The sequence below is a fragment of the Phalangium opilio genome, unplaced genomic scaffold (genome assembly GCF_054372755.1).
Source record: "Phalangium opilio isolate 3A_F unplaced genomic scaffold, DU_Popi_V2 ptg000062l_1, whole genome shotgun sequence".
In the NCBI taxonomy this organism is placed as follows: domain Eukaryota; kingdom Metazoa; phylum Arthropoda; class Arachnida; order Opiliones; family Phalangiidae; genus Phalangium; species Phalangium opilio.
Genome location: NW_028324179.1, coordinates 1,213,015 through 1,220,418, shown reverse-complemented (window position 1 = coordinate 1,220,418; position 7,404 = coordinate 1,213,015). Strand labels below are relative to the sequence as shown.

Sequence of the window (7,404 nt, the reverse complement as noted above, 5' to 3'; positions counted from 1 at the left end):
ATTTAATGGAGACTACGCAAAATGGTCCGACTTTTGGGGAAGTCTGCACGCAACAATAGACTGTAATAATCATCTCTCAAAGGTAGAAAAATCTATCTACAGGGAGCTAACATCTAGCTAGGGGTGATGACGTAGAATAATTTTTTCAGTTTGATTTTAGCGTCAATGTTATGATTCGTATTATTTTTAAAAAGAAGTTCGTCACTCATATTGGTTAAAATTTTTTAACCGCCGGTAGGGGTAGGCCTAGGAAAAAGAAATCAGAGCTTCCTGACAATTATTTTCATAGGTCATGTAAAAAACCTATTTTAAAAAAATTAAACTAATTGACAATTTAGACCCGTATGCGCTAGTACCGAGTGATTTTAAAGAATCTAGTGGGGAAAGGGACTTTCAAAACTTGCCTCCGACAGAATTTGGACAACTTTATTTATATTTAATAAACATTAAATCGCCATATACTGAAAAGCAGTTAAGAAACTACAAAAGCTTAATGGCTTACAACCAATTTGTTACTGGTTTAGAACGTAACGTTCGAGAACAAAAAGTAAGCAACAATTTCCGACATTTCGACATCTGCGTCATTTTCGACAGCACCATCTTCTACGAAAGAGGTACATATTGTTTACTGATAAACAGTATGCAAAGAAAGTAACAAGCAATCTCACATACCATTATCCTCAGGCAAGGGTGTCTTATTCGCCAAACACATGTTGTGAAGAATGCAACAAGCTGTTATAATGCGGCATACCGAGGTAGCAAAAACCTGTGATTTACACGTCTTAAAGCGGTGTACGGTAAACCTAATTATGAACGTGTAAAAAACCCATACCATGTCACCTCTAAACACCGCCTTATTCACGTTAACAAATAGTGAAGATCACGTTGTTTTTATTAAATATGTGAACAATATTTGCACTTCAAATTCACGTGGAAATATTTAAGGTAATTAAATGTTCGTAACGTGCAATTTACGTGGGTAGCACGTGTACCCAACGTTTTTCGGGTACCCAAAAGCCGTGATTTACACGTCTAAAAGCGATGTACGGTAAACCTAATTATGAACGTGTAAAAAACCCATACCATGTCACCTCTAAACACCGTCTTATTCACGTTAACAAATAGTGAAGATCACGCTGCTTTTATTAAATATGTAAACAATATTTGCACTTAAAATTCACGTGAAAATAATGTAAGGTAATTAAATGTTCATAACGTGCAATTTACGTGGGTAGCACGTGTAGCACGTGTAGCCAACTCTTCTCGGTTACCCAAAACCCGTGATTAACACGTCTAGAAGCGGTGTACGGTAAACCTAATTATGAACGTGTAAAAAACCCATACCACGTCACCTCTAAACACCGCCTTATTCACGTTAACAAATAGTGAAGATCACGTTGTTTTTATTAAATATGTGAACAATATTTGCACTTCAAATTCACGTGGAAATAAATTAAGGTAATCAAATGTTCATAACGTGCAATTTACGTGTATAGCACGTGTAGCCAACTCTTCTCGGTTACCCAAAACCCGTGATTAACACGTCTAAAAGCGGTGTACGGTAAACCTAATTATGAACGTGTAAAACACCCATACCATGTCACCTCTAAATACCGTCTTATTCACGTTAACCAACAGTGAAGATCACGTTGTTTTTATTAAATACGTAAACAATATTTACACTAAAAATTAACGTGGAAATAATGTAAGGTAATTTAGTGTTCGTAACGTGCAATTTACGTGGATAGAACGTGTAACCCAATGATTCTCAGGTACCCAAAACCAGTGATTTACACGTCTAGAAGCGGTGTACGGTAAACCTAATTTTGAACGTGTAAAACACCCATACCATGTCACCTCTAAGCACCGTCTTATTCACGTTAACCAACAGTGAAGATCACGTTGTTGTTACTAATAAATATCATAAGATTAACTTTAAATGCGTGAAAATGAATGGCACATGATCATTTAACTTGCTGTTATATGTTGAAGTCCAAAATATATCCAGGTTAAATTTTAAACGCAAAGCTGGAAACTAACCTCCAGTTAGCCGACCGAAAACCAAATGGTTAAAACATTGTGATAGATAAGGAAATCTAATATTTTTTAGACCTTGATTTAAAATGAAAGATTTAAAAAAGCGAACGGCCGAACACCCTACCTATTTTTTAGGAGCACTATACTGAAGGAGACGTAGCTGTATTTAAAGCACTTATAAGGCAACGTTAATTTTTACTTTTCGCGCTCTTTAGAGCTGAAAAGTATTGTTCCGACCTCTGTTGGCTGGACGGCTGGCTGGATATGTTGTGACTGGAAATGTTGTGACCTGATGAATTTTGACATAAATGAATATTTCGAATTTTAAATTTCCCGCGAATTTTCAACTCGAAATTCACCCGTAGTTCACGTTACACCTCATAGGTGGCGTAACGTATTTAATTTCAATTGAAATTATTTTCCCGTCGGCGCCGGGCTTCGAACCCGCGATATCCCAATCCATACGAGACGTCAGTGAAGACGCCCGGCCGCGCGCTCTACCACGAAGCCACGCTTGCTTGTAATACAAAGCGAGATAAATTCTAGTCAAGAGAAGAGGAAGGTAGAACGATATGGACCCCCCACCCCCACCTCCCCGACGCCCGCCACGAGACGAGAGAGACAGAGAGCTGTCTGGCTATAGATATGGACCCCCCACCTCCCCGACGCCCGCCACTGGATGCTGTCGAATATATATTGTATCGCGCTAGAGGAAGAGAGACAGTTGCTTGCAATTTTTTTTTGCAATTTATAATTATTATATATCTTTTTAATCCTAGGCAAGATTAGATTTCTACTTGGGAACTTAAACATTACAATTAATATTATCATATTAATCAAAAAAGAAATTAAAGTTCTCCCCGACAGAAGGCGCGCTAAGCAGAGAGAGTTTTCTAATTTTGCCAATGATATCGTTTTTGAAGACTCGTCTGCTTAAAAGTTAGGGAGGTTGATTTAGTATTAAAATTAAATGTATTAACAAAATGAAACTCGAGTCAGCGTTTTAAAACTATAACTAGTTTGGGACGGAGGTACCATTGCTCACTATTTGTTTGGCAAGTTTAAAATTAAATGATCACTTAACGAAACTGACATAAAATAATAGGTAGAGTTTGCAGAATTAAATTGCAGATTCTTTGCAAAATTAACTAATCATTTTGGCAGTTTCCGCTCTCGCTGGGTTCATCTACTAATAACAGTTACGTAAGTGATAATTATAAAAATAAAATCAACAACTCAAAGATATAAAATGAAATTTATGATCAAATTGAAACTAATTTCAATCAACGACAAACGGAATCAACTAATCATTTTGGCAGTTTCCGCTCTCGCTGGGTTCATCTCCTAATAACAGTTACGTAAGTGATAATTATAAAAATAAAATCAACAATCTCATAAAATCAACAACTCAAAATATAAAATGAAATTTATGATCAAAATGAATCTAATTTCAATCAACGACAAACGGAATCAACGTGTTCATCTCTCCATCCACGGAAATATGAAATTTCTACATGAAACATGAAAGTGCTATCAACCTAACAATTTTTAGAAATGTAATTTTAATCAATGAAACATACTCATTTAAAGTTAACTAATTATAAGTCGCTAATTTGATTATTATATTTAAAAAAACTATATTATTTAAGTAATAAATTTAACGATGGTGTTGATAGTACCAATAGAGTATTCAAGGATTGATTACGTTAATATCATCGTATCAAACAAAAAGTATTTAATTACAATTTGGAATTTCAATTTAAATTTATACAGTTTTTTAAATGACCATTGAGATTCAGAGTCTGTCACTGAATGTTGAAGATCTCCAGTCTCTGCCAAGTGATTTAAACTTTCAGACCCTCTCTGTGGGAAAGGGGGAATTAAATTAACGAGACTTACAAACTGACATCATCCTTAAATTAAATAAGGATTATAAATGAAAAGTTAAATCAAGGTATTGAAGGTTTAATTCTAAGGTTAGGAAAGGATTTGTTTACAAGTCCCAAACCAGTTTATTAATTGCTCGGACCAGTTTATTTATTCCAAAGTTGGGGTCAGTGGTATCAGGGAGCACTTTATTAATTATGGTTTTTGGAAAAAATAGACGGTGGGACCAGTTTATAAATTCGGGGTTCCTTATTAGAATTTTTCTAGCTCAACACACTTTCTACCAATTCTACTCCTAGGTAGTTAGTACTCCTTGGCTACAACTTCCCTACAAAAGTTTTGTAGTCCATTGACTATTGATCTTGTCTAGCGTCTATACTCTAGAATGAGTCTCTTGTAGTCGACAGTCTAGACCATAGCCAGTACTAGTTGTCAGTAGTCGTATTTCTCAGTAGTGTATGGTCACATTACAAGATTTTGATCTGGCTTACTGATGGCGAGAGAAGATATTGCCACCGAATTTATGTAAAATGCAATAAGGAATAAGGATAGTTCAGAAAAGTGTTAGCTCTATCTATCTATCTAAACGCATATTTGAATGAGGCGCCAAAACATTCGAAACATAGATGGCGATAGCTATGCTATCGCCGATCAATAACGAAACACGAGGTTAGCCAGTAAACGGCGAGAGAGAGGCATTCGGGTTTTTCGCGTGAACATGTAAAGAACGATTAATAAACGTAACTCTTTTTATCTTTTTCTATAACCGCAAGTCTTAATAATAATCATTAATTACACGCCTGAATCAACGACAATTAACAAAAGGATTAAGAACTTCAAATATCATTAGACATGTTGATTGATATTTAGTGGCAACTAGTTGAAAAATTGTGATAAGAAATAAAAGTTAACAGTTATGGATGGTTATATCATGGACAAAGCAATACTAATTGCTTAGTCCATGGTTATATGCTACTTTTTCCTTCAGTAAAAAATTCAAATTCAATTAGAATTTTCAGCTTCTTTACTTTTGTGTCTTTACGTGCTTTTTATTCTCACCATTTTAGAAATTTAATTTATAGTGGGACCGGTAAAATAATAATTAATGCGAGGGTCACTGGTCCCAAGGACCACCACCACATCCGCGACACCAATTCACCGCCGCCCACTCCGAAACAGACGAGCGCCTGAAAGGCTCAACCTATGAGACAGCAGCTAAACAAAGTTTTCACCATAATAACAATAACCTCATGAAGGACAGTATAAATAATGAGTTTAAACAAACTTTTCACCATAATAACAATAACCTCATAAAGGACAGTATAAATAATGACTTTAAAAAAACTTTTCACCACAATAACAATAACCTCATAAAGGACAGTATAAAATAGTGACTTAAACGAAGTTAAATCTGAATTACAATCTACCTCATTAAGCTCAACCAAACTGTTACAAATGCATAGCGCAATATTACAAGTTGCCAATGATCTTCCCTAATTAATCCACCAAGACTTGAACACTACAGTTAATTACTTATTTAATTAAACTGTAAACCAAATTCTTACTAGATTGGTTTTATTCATAATCGGAATGCTATTTTATAAACAATGGAAAAAAACCTGAAAATTTTAAATTTGTCGGGGTCAATGAATATAGTAATACTAATTCTAGTCACTAGAGGGCGCGAAAAGCGTAATCTGGCCGGGGCCATCTTGTTAATCCTTAAATATTACTCCAGGGAAAATGTCAATAGAAAACGGTACTAGATGGTAGGTGTCATTGCCATATTGGAGAAAGAAAATGTGGACTTCAAGAATTTGCTGTGAATGACGGCCGGTCTTAACGACGATGAAGTCTATACAATAATAATTTATCTATTTGTACCCATACATATCACCTGTGCTTGCCTTTCTAAAAATTATATTAATACAATTGTATGTGTGGAAATTTGATTTACTATAAGTTTAAAGTAAAATACATTGTGATACTATAAATTAACAAATAGTTTCATATATTAGAAATAGTATATATTTCAACTACTTTGTTAGAATCAACTTCAATCACACGTATATCTTTTTCTTTTCAAACCCCATTGTCACGTGATTTAGGCATATTGAGTAACTGTTAAATTCAACTTCATGTTCACGTGTATTACAAGTCCTAAATCACCACCAAACTTAGTGTGATATTTTCCACCAATTCTCCACGTGTATTAAACGCTTTAAATCCTCACCAAATTAACGTGATGAGTTCAACCAAATCTCCACGTCTTTACACGTCTAAATATACACCACAATTAATGTGATAGTTTCAACCTATTCCCCACGTGTTTTACAAGCCCTAAATCATGACCAAAATTAGCGTGATATTTTCAACCTATACTCCACGTGTTGTACACGCTTTACATAGGCACCAAATTAACGTGATGTGTTCAACCAAAACTCCACGTGTTTTACACGTCTAAATATACTCCACAATTAACGTGATAGTTTCAACCTATTCCCCACGTGTTTTACACTCCCTAAATCAACACCACAATTAACGTAATATTATTCACCTATACTTCACGTGTTTTACACGTCCTAAATCATCAGCTCTATTAACGTGATATATTCAACCTACACTCCACGTGTTTTACACTTATGAAAAACCCAAACACGTTATATACACTAGGAACACTCAACATACACGTAATTTACATGGTGAATATTTAGACGTGTAAAACACGTTAAGTTTTGGTTGAACACATCACGTTAATTTGGTGGCGATATAAAGCGTGTACAACACGTGGAGTGAAGGTTGAATATACCAGTGACATTGTTGGTGATGATTTAAGGCGTGTAAAACACGTGGGGAATAGGTTGAAACTATCACATTAATTGTGGTGTATATTTAGACGTGTAAAACACGTGGAGTTTTAGTTGAACTCATCACGTTAATTTTTGGTGGGGATTTAAAGCGTTTAACACAAGTGGAGAATTGGTGGAAAATATCACATGAAGTTTGGTGGTGATTTAGGCCGTGTAATACACGTGAACATTAAGTTGAATTTAACAGTTACTCAATATGCCTAAACCACGTGACAATGAGGTTGAAAAGAACAAGATATTTGTACGTGTGATTGAAGTTGATTCTAACATAGTAGTTGAAATATATACTTTTTTCTAATATATGAAATTATTTGTTAATTTATAGTATCACAATGTATTTAACTTTAAACTCATAGTAAATCAAATTTCCACACATACAATTGTATTAATATAATTTTTAGAAAGGCAAGCACAGGTGATATGTATGGGTACAAATAAATAAGTGATTATTGTATAGACTTCATCGTTGTTAAGACCGACCGTCATTCACAGCAATTTGTTGAAGCCCACATTTTCTTTCTCCAAAATGGCAATGGCACCTACCATCTAGTACCGTTTCTATTGACATTTTCCCTGGAGTATTATTTAAGGATTAAAAATTAACGTTGCC

At 34.8% G+C, this 7,404-nt stretch overlaps 1 long non-coding RNA gene across 1 annotated transcript; it reads left to right on the top strand.

Annotated features, from left to right (window-relative positions):
- The first annotated feature begins 2,262 nt into the window (after nucleotides 1-2,262).
- LOC149663454 (uncharacterized) lies at nucleotides 2,263-4,684 on the top strand. The gene is made up of 2 exons (XR_016368530.1): nucleotides 2,263-3,092; nucleotides 3,156-4,684. It is a non-coding gene; the product is annotated as an uncharacterized LOC149663454 (long non-coding RNA).
- Nucleotides 4,685-7,404: the final 2,720 nt, after the last annotated feature.